Source organism: Apium graveolens, chromosome 10 (genome assembly GCF_009905375.1).
Source record: "Apium graveolens cultivar Ventura chromosome 10, ASM990537v1, whole genome shotgun sequence".
Lineage (NCBI taxonomy): Eukaryota > Viridiplantae > Streptophyta > Magnoliopsida > Apiales > Apiaceae > Apium > Apium graveolens.
In genome coordinates this window covers 191,356,622-191,372,473 of record NC_133656.1, presented here as the reverse complement: position 1 = coordinate 191,372,473, position 15,852 = coordinate 191,356,622, and the positions used below count along the sequence as shown (strand labels likewise).

At 34.1% G+C, this 15,852-nt stretch overlaps 1 long non-coding RNA gene and 1 other non-coding gene across 2 annotated transcripts; both read right to left on the bottom strand.

The window, feature by feature from the left end:
• Positions 1 to 3,559: 3,559 nt before the first annotated feature.
• On the bottom strand, positions 3,560 to 7,397 carry LOC141689410 (uncharacterized). The gene is made up of 5 exons (XR_012562374.1): positions 7,229 to 7,397; positions 6,554 to 6,596; positions 5,647 to 5,736; positions 4,683 to 4,757; positions 3,560 to 3,935 (listed from the first exon to the last, which is right to left on the bottom strand). It is a non-coding gene; the product is annotated as an uncharacterized LOC141689410 (long non-coding RNA).
• Positions 7,398 to 11,325: 3,928 nt separating this feature from the next.
• LOC141694561 (small nucleolar RNA R71) lies at positions 11,326 to 11,432 on the bottom strand. The gene has a single exon (XR_012563854.1). It is a non-coding gene; the product is annotated as a small nucleolar RNA R71 (small nucleolar RNA).
• Between the last annotated feature and the right edge of the window lie 4,420 nt (positions 11,433 to 15,852).

Below are 15,852 nucleotides of genomic sequence, written 5' to 3'. Positions count from 1 at the left end.
GAGCAGCAACCAATCTTCTGAATATCTTCTGAAAATCACTGAGAATTATGAATCAATTCCACCACTTCAACGTTGACACTCGATGTACTGTCTGGTTCATGAGTGACTAACTTCCGTGACGTTTCTTCATGTCTTGACTTTGATACTTTGATTTTCTTCAGATTAAATCCTTGTAATTAATGATACTCTGACGAGATCTCTGTCACTTGATTAAATCCACACTCTTGATTTATATCACTGAGGCATGATCAATTTCTTGAACTTCTTACAGTGAATTAATTCCTCAAGTCTGTAGATGAACCTTGTTTCTGAATCCTTTGACAGATATTACTCTGTGAGATCTCTTTTGACGGTAGATCCACTATTTACTTATTACATTCTTATTTAAGTTGAGTTGAATCCTCGAATATACAAATAGGCTATGACATATGACTTACAAGGATAAAGGTGATGACCAGAGAAACTCTGAAAAGAGCAGAGGTCAAAGAAAAGTTCAAGGAAAATCTTCAATACAGAACAAGTCAAGTTCTGATGATGTGAATGCTCAAAGTCTGAAGTCAAGTGCTGATAAACAAAGTCTAATGTCAAGTTATGATATTCTGATTCAGTCAGGATAAAAAGACTCTCAGAAGTTTATGCAAACTCTAAAGCTAAAAGGGAAGCAAACTACTGTTCATTACAAAGATCCTAAAATCCAGACACTTGATGAGGAGATAGCAAGAAGATTATTTTTGAAACACAATCCAGGAATGGATTTAGAAGCTCTCAAGAAGGAAGAAGCTAGATTTGAAACTTAGAAGACAAATCCTAAGTCTAAAGCTTCTTATACAAAGAAACCTCCAAGGCCTAAGGAAAAGGGCATTGTGATCAAGGAAAAGTCAAATTCTGAAAATTCAAAGTTCAATACTAGATCACAGACTGAGAGTAATCCCAAAGACAAAGGGAAAAGAAAAGTTGCTGAACCAATTAAGTCACTGGAGATGAAAATTTCTCAAGTTCTGATGAAACCAGTAAGCAAAATGGTTCAAGTAACTGATGATAATCTTATTGAAGATGAAACTATTCAAATTCTGAAAAGAAGAAAGATATATGAAGAATCTAAAACAACCTTTGGCATTGCTCAAGTTGTTCAGAATGAAGGACAGCAAGCTACAGAAGACAACAAATTCTGATCAAGTTGATTTGAATAAACTGACAATTGCTGAAAAGAAGAAGCTGTTATGGAAGAAAGCTACTCCAGTTGAGCCAAAATTCAATCTCATGATTAATCAACTCACTACATTTGGGTTGAGAGCCAAGCAACCTAGAGATAGAGCTGGATTAGGTTCTGACGAAGAGAAGATTCAAACAGGAGTAGAAGTTACTCTAAGAGATCCTTTCATGTTGAAAGACAAACCATATGAACAAATCAAACAAAAGCACCTTGACAAGGTGTTGTCTACTCAAGTTGTGATAGATGCTCATGATAAGGAGAATCTAAAAGAGAAATTGATATTATTTCTCAATGATGGAAGGACTTATAGACTAGCTGATACTGATGTACTAAAGAAGTCTGTCAGAGAGCTTCAATATATTCACTATCTTCTGGAAGTAAAATCTGATGTTACAAGAAGATGGTCAGAATATATTTTGAAGGCTATAAAAGATCTACTCAAAATCTCTGGTACAAAGACTTCTCATTACAGTCCAATGATTACTGAAGATGATGGAAGAGAAATTCCTATGCTGAAGAATTCTACTAAGGTGGAAGTAATTCTGAAAGGAAAATGTTTATGTTATAATGAAAACTCTTCACATTCTAAAGTTATCAGACTTGGTGATGGACTTGAAAGAACATCCATTCAAGCTCTCAGAACAACCATTTATCAAATTGGTGATAGTAAAGAAGAAGAACTGATGCAATCAAAGCACAGTTAGTTGAAGTTCTGAGGAAAGCTGAAGATAAGCTGGTAAAATATTTTGTTAAGAATCATTATGGATTCAGATTGATCCAGTAATGTTGGTAAAGCCGGATGTTCTGTAAGTTGTAATTTATAGTCTTATTTAACTCTTATTGCATTTGAACTTAAGTGTTTTTGACATCATCAAATCTATTAACTTGTACATTCTTGCATAATTTACAAGTTGGGGGAGATTGTTGGATATATATGAGATGTCATGTCTAATATGTTTTATGTTTAGTTTTCAGATCTTAACAAACAGGAAATATAAGTACTTACTGGAATCAGTATTTACTGGAAGTCAGGACTTAATGTCATATCAGGACTTAAGGTCATATTAGAACTTAAGTACGAGAGGACTTACAGTTAAGGAAGGAAGCTGATTAACAGTAGAAGATCGAGACTAATACAGAAGAAGATATGCAAGGAAAGAGTTAGAGGACTAGAAGAATTATATAAGATATCTGATTGATATATTTTAGGAGACAGAATTATATTCAGTATCAATTTGAAGTTATCTTGTAACTGTGTACTATATAAATACAGACATAGGTTTACACTATATGTGTTATCATTATCGGGAAGATTATATATTGTAATCTAGCAGCTCTCGTGATATTTGTTCATCACTGAGAGAGGGCAGTTCCATTGTAACAGATTTTATTATATTGAATACATCTATTTTCTGTTGTATTCTAAATTGATTTGATTGTATTCTACACTATATTCAACCCCCTTCTACAGTGTTGTGTGACCTAACATGTAAGTATATCACGACGGATAATTGACAGAATTTTGACAGTTTATTTTATTTTTAAACGACTATTTTGGGAAATTCTCATTGGGTCTTTAATTTTTATCTTTAATGTTTATCCCATTTTATTTGAGAGTACATAAAAGCCTAACTTCAGTTTATTTTTGCTTTTATCTCTCTCTACTGCAATTAACTGTTCTCTTTTCTCTCAAAGCAAAACCCCTTTTATCTTTGCAATTTTTCTTACTTTAACAATGGCACCAGTAGAAAAAATCATGTCTCAGTCTGGATTCATATATGAGAAGAACAATTTTGTGGCACTAGTGAACAAAGAGATTCCAGCCTCTGAGAATTATCATAAAATAATGGATTTTCTGAAGGGATTCAAGCTTAACTATGTCATGCTGGAATCACCCACAATCTATTGTGAAGTTGTGGAATAGATCACTACACCATATTTGACATGTAGCAAAACCAAAAAAAAAAGTGTTAAAATGACCAAAAAATGTTACCTAAAGCCAAATTATTGGCTATGGTTATACTTTTTAAAAATAAGGGAGTATTGGATTTGAGCCTGCTACAATAGGGGTGTACAGTTACATTTTTTGAAATTTTGGTAACACCACTCAATGTGTTACAATAGATTACCTATAGTTACATTTTCAATTTCTATGGTAAAAAGTTAAAAATGTAACCACAGTTTCGTTGCAACATACCTAACCCTTTAGTAACATCTAAATATGTGTTGGAATAGACTCTTTTACAACATCATATTAGCTATTGTAACACACAATTTAATCTTTTGGTAATATTTTTATTTCTTATTGTAACATTTTTTTTTAACACTCTGGTATTTTTTGGGTAAATGAGGTCTAAGCCTCATAAAATATATAAAAGAGAAAGAATTTACACGAGTCACTTCTCAAAATTTCTCTTATAACAGGCTCTAAGAAAAATAAAGAGAAAAAACAAAAAACAAAAATAAATTACATCAAAAATCAAACCTAACTTAAAATAAGAAAGGCAAAGCTAAAAACCTTAACCAAAAGCCCACTAGCTAGCAATCTAAAAAGAAATACCAGCCCACCATCTCCAAAAAAGAGAGCCCAAAGACATCCCTGACCCATATGGCCCAACAGCAACCAAAATCCCCTTCACACCATCACAAAATTCATCTACTTGCCAGCAAAAGAACACTAACTCTACCCCTATACCCCAATACTTTAACAACCTAACAGCCCCTGTAAACAAACATTTAAACAAAATCAGTATTGCAGGGAGGCTGAGAAATCAAGTGCATCAGCAAAACAAGATAAAAAAGCAATTCACTCAACTAATACAACTTATAATGATTATGGAGCCGTTAACTTGACTACAGATATTATGTCAGTGTACTAGATGGGCTTGTAATGTAAGCTCAGGTCAAAGCAAAATCATTATCAAAGTCATTTAAGTATTGTAAATCTGTTTTTTTGGTCTTCCAAAGCTTAAATAAGAATAAATAAACTTCGACTATTTAGCAAAAAAAGAGAATGAACTTTGACTTAAAATTAACAACAAACTAAATTTAGAGAAATATTGAACCGTGTAAAATATAAGTTGTCGATGATTCGGCCACTGTCACTTGATGGTTGTGGTGCTGCATAGCAAACCAAAATTGAAACAAATTTGTAATCAAGATCGATCTGTAAAGACAATTTAACTGCCGAATTATAATGCTACTTGAATGGCTGAACCATGTGATGCTTCCTATTCTGACTTTTAACGAGTAAAAAGATACATGATCAGCTCTACTGTTAGGGGCTTAATAAAATAGTCCATTCATGAAACTTATGTACTGACCATCATGTATTTATAATGAGATCTAGCACCAAATTAAATTGTCTAGGTAGGGAGGCACAATACTGTATATATAACATTCAAAATAAGAGTGAAAGTGACACAAGAAATTCCCCAAGTTCTATTGATGCTTAAAAATAAATGATTACCTAATAGTGTTGTCGGAGAATTCTGAGTTGTCGGTTCTGAATTCGGAGCTGTCAGATAACTCGGAGTTGTTGATCCTGGAAAGGAAAAAAGATTAAAATAAATATACCGTCCCGCATCTGCGTGAAATATACTTGAAAAGGAAGCAGGAAATATTCACACAGATCAGTCTAGTACTGTAGTTTAAGAAATTAAGGCTATAACATGAGTTGCACTGCTTTCATCCAAAAGAGCAATCTCTAACAGAAGTATGGCATGAGCTACAAATCCATTCCATCCATTCCATAAAATTAAAACTTTAAATACACTCGGCTGAATTACAATTCAAGTACTCCTTCTACTTCTTCATGTTGGTACCTTTGAACCTCTGCCCTTTTTAATTTTTATTCTAAAAGATGTAACAAATAACTATTAGACAAACATAATCCTACATTCTTATTTACAACAAAGGTTTTAGAAACACCGCAAAAGAGCATAAGAGAGCGATTTGCACCAATATCAAATTAGTACATAAGCACAAGCATCAGTAGTGGTGAAACAAAAGGCAATTTTACCCTATCAAGGCCAAAAAAATATTACCTGGTTGAAATCCCCAATATGGTAGATCATTACAACCAAAAGGTTATATGCACATGTTGTCATTCAATGATAAGGATTGTCAAAAGACACATTATGTGTATGTAGAAGAGTAATACTATTTGCAGAAGACACATTATGTGTTGTAGTCACATTGATATACTACTCGAGGAATGAGTCATGTCAACGGAATGAATATGAATAATTGATTAGACAAATATTAAAATTTAAAAATTATACTGTTAAGATTCGCACATGTGAGTTGGGATTGAGAAATGTACATCCGTGTTTACGTTCAGTCGGTCTCTTAGACGTGTTACACATATTTGGAATTTGACAGGTATAACAGAGACCGCTTGTCATAGCTACAAACCTAAATTCTTATCTTACATAGTTCACGTAGTGTTCTGTTTCCAGCCTCATATTTGTTCTGTCTCCAGTGCGCGACACTGGAGAGAAGTGTGGATGCCACAAGAAAACCTGCTAAGACATAGAATAGAAAGGATAACTTGAGAAAGACATGCTTTAGGTGGCGAGTATTACCAGATATTATTATTCTAGACATCTTAATTATATAAACAAGCAAAGGAAATATTTTCACTAATTCACATCATTTAAATTCGAATGAATTTGTGTAATCAAGAAATTTAAAAATAAAATCAACAAGAACATATAGCAACAATGTGGCTCAAAGCATTGGTGATGTTGCTCATTTTATCATACATTCACAAGCTAATTAAAAGAAATTGTTGGAGTGGCGGAAGACAAACCTGGCAAAGTTGTATCTGGTCAGTAGCTTAGAGTAATTTTAGAGTAATTTTATAACCGCCAACTTTATGAATAATTAAAGTAAAGGCTATAGATCTATCACATTACTAGCAATATTACTGATCTTTGACTTCCGCGTATCTTGCCATATGATCAAAGTTTGAGCCGTTCACTTGACATGAAAAGTTTAGCAACCAAATAGCAAAACAATAGACTCTTGGACAAACTTAATTCATATTGGAATAAGAAAATTTGAAAAAAATTCGCCAGTGTGTACAGAATTCAAGAGATAAAAAATTATGTGAGGCAACAATAAAATGTGATGCGAAATATTTAGTCAGAAAACCCATTGACATCCCCTATACATCAGAATATCTAGAAAATAACAAATGAATGAAAATGAACTCTTGATCCCTAAATTTATCTTGTAAATTTATGGTTTGCTAAAGAAAACCATAAAGATTCAAATAGTATTCCTTCTATTAAACCAAAATTAGCATTCATAGTATAAACAAAGAAATAAACTCACCTTCTTTTTGAACAATTCCCTAGGCCTTATTGTGCTTTCCTTCCTGCAACCAAAATTACCAAAAGAGAAACAATCATCAAACACACACTTTTACTATTTGTACCTGTTATTATTAATTTTTAATACCACAAGAAAAACAAGCACGTAGACCCAAAAATAATCAAAAAATGTACTTCCCACAATTTTCATTTCCGTAAAATTAATCCAGAACAACCAACTCAAAAGGAAACAGAACATAACAATCAGTCCTGCTAAAACCCCCTAAACATGCACACACACACATATATATTAAACATCAAACATAATATACACAAATAATACACACAGTGTATATATAAAACTTGAAAAAAGAGCAAAAACCCATAAACCCACAAACCAAAATGCTTGCTTTAAAAGTAAATAATGTGGGAGAGAAGGGGCGGGGGGGGGGGGGAGAGAGAGAGAGAGAGAGAGAGAGAGAGAGAGAGAGAGAGAGATTTGGGGCGCTTACAATTAACTACCTAATAACAGGCCAACGCCTCTTAATGATAAGAAACTATTTAATCGCTTATAATTAGCTCTACCAAGCATAAAATATGAGCATACTAGACTAAATGTTAAATTGAACAAGAAGAAAGACCCAAATTTATGAAGAAAACGACGGCTGGAACCCTAATTATAAACTCCATTACTAACCTCATTTGAGAAGAAAGCCAAATTGCTAGAACCTATCTTCAAGTTCCTAATTACAATCTTCAAGCTATGACCCCGATCGAGAAGAAAGCTCAATTTCTTCTCAAACCTATCAACCCCGGCTAAGAGATTGTGAGAGTGTTTTCTCGTTTGAGAGTGTATATTCGTGAGTGTATAAGTAAAAGTGTCTTTTATTTACAAAATAAAATGAGCGGGTCAAAATTTTATTATTAGGCCGCTTTAAATTTGGTCAAAATTTGGCCCGTCATTACATGCCGCCTAAATATTAGATGTATGGTAACACTAATTGTAATATCAATACTAACACTATATTTTGTGTTACAATAGCCATTTTATCATGTTTATGGTAACATCGACAATCCTCTGTTGTAACACAAAAAAAATGTTACCTCAGATTAAATTTTAGTGATTTAAGGTAACATTTTTACTTGTAACACCAAAAAAAGTGTTGCTAAAGGTCAAATATGGTGTAGTGGATGTGGCCTACTACTTTATACCAAGCAATTGACAAGACCTTCACTCTCTCCATTAATGCTAAAGAACATTGCACTAATGGTGATATTATCAAAGCATGCTTTAAAATTCCTGATAACACTACTACTAAGCCACACACAGATGCTGATATAGTTAATTTGCTATATTATATGGGCTATGTACTTCCTACCACTAAGTTAAGTGAAATTAGGAGGCTAGGTCATAGGAAAGAGTGGAGTTATTTGTGTGATGTAGTTACCAAGGTGTTTTCTAGTAAAATAAGTAACTTTGATTCTATTTACACTACAATGCTTAACATGCTTTACATGCTTCTTACTGATAAGTACTACAATTTTAGTGATGCCATCATGTTTGAGTTAGGATACAAGTATGCTAAATCTGGTGCATACAACAGCCTCCATGCAAAGAGCCAAAGATGCCATCTCAGCCATACCTCCCACAGCTGGTGATGATGTTGATTATGGAATTGGGGGTTCTAAAGAGTTCTTTGGAGATGAAGATGATAATGAATAAGAGCCAATGGATATAGCGGAGAAGCAGGCCCTAACTCAAGATCAAACATTCCATCTTGGGTGTTTTCCAAGGAATTTGATGAGCAACACATCAAGACTACTCTCTTCCACATTATTCAACAAACACAGACAATTATTCAAGCCACCACCAATGCTAACACCAAGAAGCTTCTTCAAGCACATCTTAATTCTATCCACCTGCACCAAATTCAATCTCTTCAACACAATCTGGATGTCACTTCAATTAAAACAGAGATTGATCAAGTTAAGAAGGATGTCTCTGAGAGATTGGATGCTAAATTTCCCAACACAACCATGCATGACATTAACAGACAATTGAGGAAGAACTTTAATCTTGCAACCAAAGTGGACTCCTTGGATACAAGATCCAAGACTTTGAAGCCTCCATCACTGCAATTCATTTATATTAAGCCCAACAAACTCAGTTGCTTCAAAACCTAGTGGATGCACAGAATTCTACCTCTACTCAACTTGATGCTAATAAAAAGGGGGAGAATGATTCACTTGTCCCAGTTAGTCAAGGAGAGCCAATCAGTGAGGGGGAGAATGTGCTTAACATTCAAGTCAGTCAAGTAATTGTTCCAAAAATTACTTATCCTAAGCCACCAGTTTTGGATAGCATTGATTTGATCCAGATAGCAACCGCTAAGCTAAATTCAAAGCTAGATTTCAAAAAGCTTGATGTTGCAGCAGTTGAAAAAGAATTAGATGATAAATGGAAGAAGATTGATGAAGAAATTCAGAAGAAATTTGGTCAGATAAAGAAACCAGACAAGATCTTTTATCAATACTCTCAAGTCAAGAAAATTTCTGTGAATGAAATGAGTCTGAGTTATTTGGAAAAGGGCCAAACTTCACGCATTAAGTCTCCAAAAGCCAACCTGGTCTGGAAGCCTTAAAGGAATTATCCAAAGTCATCAGACAAGAATCCTGTTGAGTGACATTTATGACACTTTATTACGCTTCATAAAGATTTGAATTGGTGTATTTGTACTCAAGTTATTGGTATTTTAATGTGTTTTCTAGTGTTTTTTGCATTTTCAGGCATTCTCCAGGTAATCAGGTGATTTGGAATTATTTTGGTGCTAATTTGATGTTAGGAAGGTGTTGAAATTAAAGCTCGTGGAAAATCGGCTCAAATAAGCAAGGAGAAATGAAGAAGTCAGAATTTTAATCAGGAGGTCAGTGAACCCGCGCTATAATAGCGTGCGGCCGCGCCCAAAGTCCAGAAGCTTAGCGCTCCCGCGCTGGTCAAGCGCGCAGCCGCGCCAGGTCGAGAAAAGCAATTATGTTTCTATTCTAATTTTGATCCAGAAGACTTCTACTCTGCATGGGGCTGCTATATATACAAAATTAAAGCTCGTTTTTCAAGGAGAGACGTATTGGAGCTGAAGAAGAAGACGGCAAGAGACCTACAACACAATTCAATAAAGGCGAAGACGATCTAGTTTATTCTTGTGAATCTTTATTTTGAGTTGTAATCTTCGATGCTCGTTTCTTGTTTTGTTGAACCTAATACTCTAGATTTCGTACTTTGTTTATTATTTGTTAATTAAAGACTACGTTTATTATACCATGCTTTCATCGGAACCCACATTGATGATAAGTCCGATTATGGGCTAATTGTCATCGTGGGGTTCTAACGGATTTATTTATGGATTTCTTTAGTTGATTCGTTTCGATGCCTTAGTGTGTGGTGATTGTATGATACCCAAGTATTGGTTGTGCTTACTCGTCTTATGACCGTCACGAACTTATAACATAATGTGTTAATTCTTAATGAAGCGAAAGTGAATTTAAGGGTTTAGAACTTGCCATGCTAGCATAGGTTCATGTGTTATTATTATGCATGATTTGTAAGTAATTTTAACCATCGTACTTGCCCTATGTAATCACGATAGATAACTTGTGTTTTAAACCGTTATGTTGTCAAATTCTATAGACATATAGGGTCTCAATATAATTGGTGTCTATTCAGCTTCTATCTCTTTTGTAGATGTCTGGTAGTATGGTACTCGTACAACAAAAGTTGGCGTTTATCAGTTTCATGTTATCTGATTAATGTCATCACCATTACATGCTAAGGTTAAGAATGACAAGGCTATTGAATGAAGTATCTAATGAAGTTAAAATCCCATGTTTATCATATATATTAATTCAACCAATCTTATAGTCTTAGTTATAATTGTTAGCTTAAGTTTAGTTAAAACAATCTCAATTTGTTAATCGTCTTAGCATTGGATGATAACCATATCATTGTTGCATAGGTGAATATTCTTAAATTAACCAAAGAGTCTCTATGGGAACAAATTTGATCTAAATATTATACTACTTGTGAACGCGTATACTTGCGTTTATTTTAGCGCGTGTTAAGCGACTAAAAAGTTTTTGGTGCCTCTGCCGGGGACTCAGTGTTAATTTTTAGTTTATGTGTTTATCATTAGTGGTCGTTAAAGTTCATTGACTCAGACATTGTTACTTATCTGTTTCATTGTCTTATTTCAGGTACTCTAGCGAGCGTGTATGAATACGCGTTCTCGGTTTCGTAAGAGAACTCTGGATCAAGTCGAGGAAGAAGTTGTAGTGGTTCGAAGGGAAGTTTTTGAGGACAAAGAGAAAGTAACAGAAGAAGAGAAAGTCAAGGAACCAGCTTTAGTAGTGATAGGAGATCAAGCAGAAATTCATAAGGCTTTGATGGACTATTCTCAGCCTAAGATGAATGATATTCAGTCAAGAATCATCAGACCAGCCATCTCGGCTAACACTTTTGAAATCAAGTCAAGCACGATTCAGATGATACATAACTCGTTTCAGTTTGGGGGTTCTCCTACAGAAGACCCTAACATGCACATCAGGGACTTCATCGAGATATGCGACACTTTCAAGTTCAATGGTGTGACCGAAGATGCTATCAAGCTGCGACTCTTCCCATTCTCTCTGAGGGATAAAGCAAAGTGCTAGTTACATTCTATACCACCAGGGTCTATCACCACATGGGAGGATCTTGCTCAAAAGTTTCTCACTAAATTATTCCCTATGGCGAAAACTGTTGTAATCAGGAATGCTATTACTTAGTTTGCACAAAAAACTGGAGAATTTCTGTGTGAGGCTTAGGATCGATATAAGGAGATGCTAAGGAAGTGCCCACACCATGGCATGCCTGATTGGATGATTATAAACTATTTTTATAATGGATTGGGTGCTACTTCTAGACCGATGCTCAATGCAGCATCAGGAGGAGCCTTGTGCTCTAAAAGCTACAATGAAGCTTATGAATTAATTGAACTGATGGCTGCTAATGAATACCAGAATCCTTCCCTGAGACTGACTCAGGGAAAAGTAGCAGGAATTCTGGAGTTGGATGCAGCAACTGTTATAGCTTCCCAACTTAAGGTTTTGACTATGAAGGTGGACACTTTGGCTAATTATGTAGTTAATCAAATCACTAGTGTCTGTGAGCTTTATGCTGGTGCCCATGACACTAATCAGTGTCCTATTTCTAGTGAATCAGCTCAGTTCGTGAGTAACTTTCAGCGGTCGCAACAACCTGTGCAAGCCACCTATCATCCTAACAACCGCAATCATCCTAATTTCAGCTGGAGCAACACTTAGAATGTTGTTTAACAGCCTTATCAGCAGTACCCAGCAAAGCAGTACAACCCCCTAGTTTCCAGCAACCGCAATATGCACCAAGACAACAACTTCAGCTACAACAAGCTAATGAAAAATCTGAATTATAGGATATGTGCAAAAGCAAAGTTGTTTCTATCAAGACCTTGGAAAATCAAATTAGACATATTGTCAATGCCTTGCTAAATCGTCAACCTGGTACACTACCTAGTGACACTGAAGTACCAGGAAAGAGGGAAGCTAAGGAGCAGGTGAAGGCAATCTCTTTGAGGTCATGGAAGGTTTCAACCCCCGAACAAACTCAAGTTACGGAGGAAGAAGTTGGGGCTGAAGAAGACGTAGAGCAGCAGGAAGCAGAAGTGGAACCAAGGAAGACTACTGTTGAGCGCACTCCTCCTGAGGGTAATAAAGGGGAGAAACAGATCTATCCTTCACCGCCTTTTCCTAAGCGGTTGTAGTAGAAAAAGCCGGATAAGCAATTTGAGAAGTTTCTAGAGGTGTTCAAGAAACTTCATATTAACATACCTTTCACTGAGTCTCTTGAGCAGATGCCTAGTTATGCAAAGTTTATGAAAGGTATTTTGTAACGTCTGGGAAATTTACATATGTATTATATCATATTTATAATAAATTATGTGTGTTAATGTGTCATTTATGTGAAATTATCTGTCAAACCCTAATTGCTATGTGTTACGTGCATTATGTGTCGTCTCGGTACTTTTAAGATATTTTCAGGTATTTTATTTTTCATTTATAACTTTCATTTCAAACATTTTACGACCCGAATCATGATTTTAAAACAGGTATTTCAACTAAAACAATAGGCCTTATTTTTCATCAAATGGCTTTTACGAAATTATTCTGAACATCTAGGTATTTTATAAATTTTTTCATTTTGCGAAATATGACTTTTCCGGGCCCCATTGTGTGTTAAAAACCCCACAAAAATCATATTTTTATTTTTGTAAAATTATAGGACTTTTATTTATACCATTTCTTTGTATTTTTGCATTATTCACAATTTTTGGGAAATTTTGGCATATATATTGTATATATAAAATATTTATAAATTAAATTTTAATACTCAAAAATTATAAAATTAGGGGCTTACTAATTTTAAAAAGTATAGAATTTAGGGCCTTAATTTTAATTAGGAGTATTAATTTTACTACTATAAATAGCCTAATTATTATTAATTAATTAATTAAAAATCTGAAAATTCTGCAAATTCTCTCAAAAACCAGGTCGGGTTTTGAATTCAGGTTAAACAATTAAACACTGATTTTGATCTGATTGTTGCACCAAATCAAGCAGTTCGAGTACTCAAATCACAGGTTTCGATCTGTTCCTTCTGTTTCTTCCATCAATTTCAAGTTTTGAGTTGTTATTTTTGATTTTCGATTTCTAGGGTTTATGTCCGATTTGGTACTTTTTAATTCCGGGGTTATTTGTTGAAATTGATGTTATGAATAGCTTTGTTTGATGATTTCTGATTGATTTCTGCTAATTAATTTTACTGATAATTGCTTGAATTGATAGTTCGATATCTAGGGTTTATAGTCAATTTTGATTTGTACATTTTTGATTTAGAGAAAGATGTGGTATATAGGGTGTTAGGGCTTTGATTATGTGTTTACCAAGCTTTGATTTAAGCTATTAACATCGAAGTTTCATGTACAAACGAAGAAAATCGATACTTCGCCGGAGATGAAGTCGGTCTGATCGGAGAAGGTGACCTGAGGGTTATTCCGTGATGTTGTTGCCATAATTAGATTGCCAAAATGATTTGGAATTGATCCCAGCTTAAAAACGAACCAAACGGTTCCGTTTTTGGCCTAAAAATGGCTCACTGGAGTCTACACCGGTGGCCGGATTCTGGGCAAAATCCAGCGTGTTCTTCACGACCCTGATTTTGACCCGTTTGACCCGTGTAAAATACCCCGGTTTGATCTGTTTTTATCAGGAATAGTTTTCTGACAAATTTTTCTGCAAATTATTTTTATTTTTACTTTTTTTTAATTATGAAATCAATTTTGTTTATTTTATAAATTAATTAATTAATTATTTAATTAATTGATTTATATTATAAATAATTCTGAAATATTTTCTAAAAATCAGATTTAATTATTTTCTCAATTATTTATTATTTATTTATTAATTATTTATTAATTATTAATTATTTATTAATTATTTAAAAGTGATTATTTATTTTGATAATTAATTAAATAATTTTCAATAAATCATAATAAATTCATTTTAATTCCAAAAATTATAGAAATATCATTTTTAATTATGATTTTTTTTTGAATAATTATTTAAAAATTATTTTAGGGTTTAAAAATTAGTAATAATTATTTATATTGAATAATAAATTGATTTACCATTTTCAAAAAAAATAAATTGATTTACCGGTATTTAATTGATATTAATTTGACCGTTAGTCCTATTCGAGCGAGACGAACACCCTTTGACTCAGAAAATGAAATAATATCATTAGAAATAATATTAAGACCTAATTTCTTCTAGAAATTAGTTGACTTTGTTATTTATATGATTATCAGTCGAATTGCGTGCCGGAACGAGTGTGAAAAATTCCAAAAAAAAGGAAACGAGTCAGATAATGATCAGTTGAGCGATCAGCGAATCGATTTTGATTCCAAAAATTATTTTAACTATAAAAATGATTCTGTGCTTATGTGTATTATGTGGTTAATAGAGTCTTACTTGCTAATATGTAATATACGAGTCAGTCATAAGCGCATGGGTAGACAATAGGAACGATGTGAAGTTGATTCAAGATGCAATTGAAGTACGAAATGACTAAACCAGTCTATTTCTCTAACAGAAGCTAAGCCAGCAAGGCAGGTTGAGTCGGTGATAGACAAAGGTGACATAATTGCAGTGAGTCACGTAGAAGGCAAGTTTTTCCCCTATTCTACTTTTAGAATAGTGATATTTCTTCAAATTCTTATTACGCTTGCTCTCTTTTGATTCTCTTGTTCATATTTCATTTCGATTCTTGATTTCTCCTTTTCATTTGAATCCATTGTTCATATTCCAATTGTTACTCACAAATATTGATGTATTCTGGTGATTAGAATATGTCAAAGCATACAGATTGTTCTGGTTGCTATTCCATGGACTAGATAATAATACTTTGGGGATTAGGTTTACTTAATCCTAAGGCCCGGAACATAACCGGATCCTTGAGATGGGTCGTAGTTCCTGGGTACCTGACGGGATCTATATAGTGAGATATAGATCTGCACTATATCCTGGCTGATCAGCAGGGTATAGATGCGAAATTGTGTCCAGTTTAGTTCGTTTGTATTCGCCTGTAATGGCCTTCTTTCTACTCTCGCAGGGTTATATCTTTGGAGATATACCCAGGTTACTGTTTCATTTAAACTGCTTAAACACTATTTTTATTTTGTGGACTTGTTGAGCAATTTTTGGCTCACCCTTTTAGTTGTTATTCACCTTATTATTTTCAGTTAAGAAGGAATATGAAACCTATCAGGACTCGAGTGGTAAAGATGCGGGTCAAGCCTCGGGATCCTCTCATACCCAAGGTGTTGATCTCAATCCACGAAGAAAGCTTTGAGTTGCCCGAACAGGTGTAGTGAAGATAGTTAGTGTGTGTATTTGAATAAAAGATGAACTTAGTTTAAAACTGGTTAGACAATGGTTTGTAATAAGTGAGTTTGTAAGATTTTGAATTTGGCTTGTAATAAAGTAGTTACTGGTTCTTGTTTTCATACTTCAACCTAAAAAGATCTTGGTTAGTGTTAAAGGGGTTTAGATTTATTTCATTATTATTTTTTAATCAGATTGTACAGTTTTGGAGATTAGCTAGTAACCCCCAGACTTATACCCCGGGTCTGGAGGGCGTTACAGGTTTGGCATCAGAGCTGTAGGTTTGGTCCCTGAAAATAAGCACATTAGGGT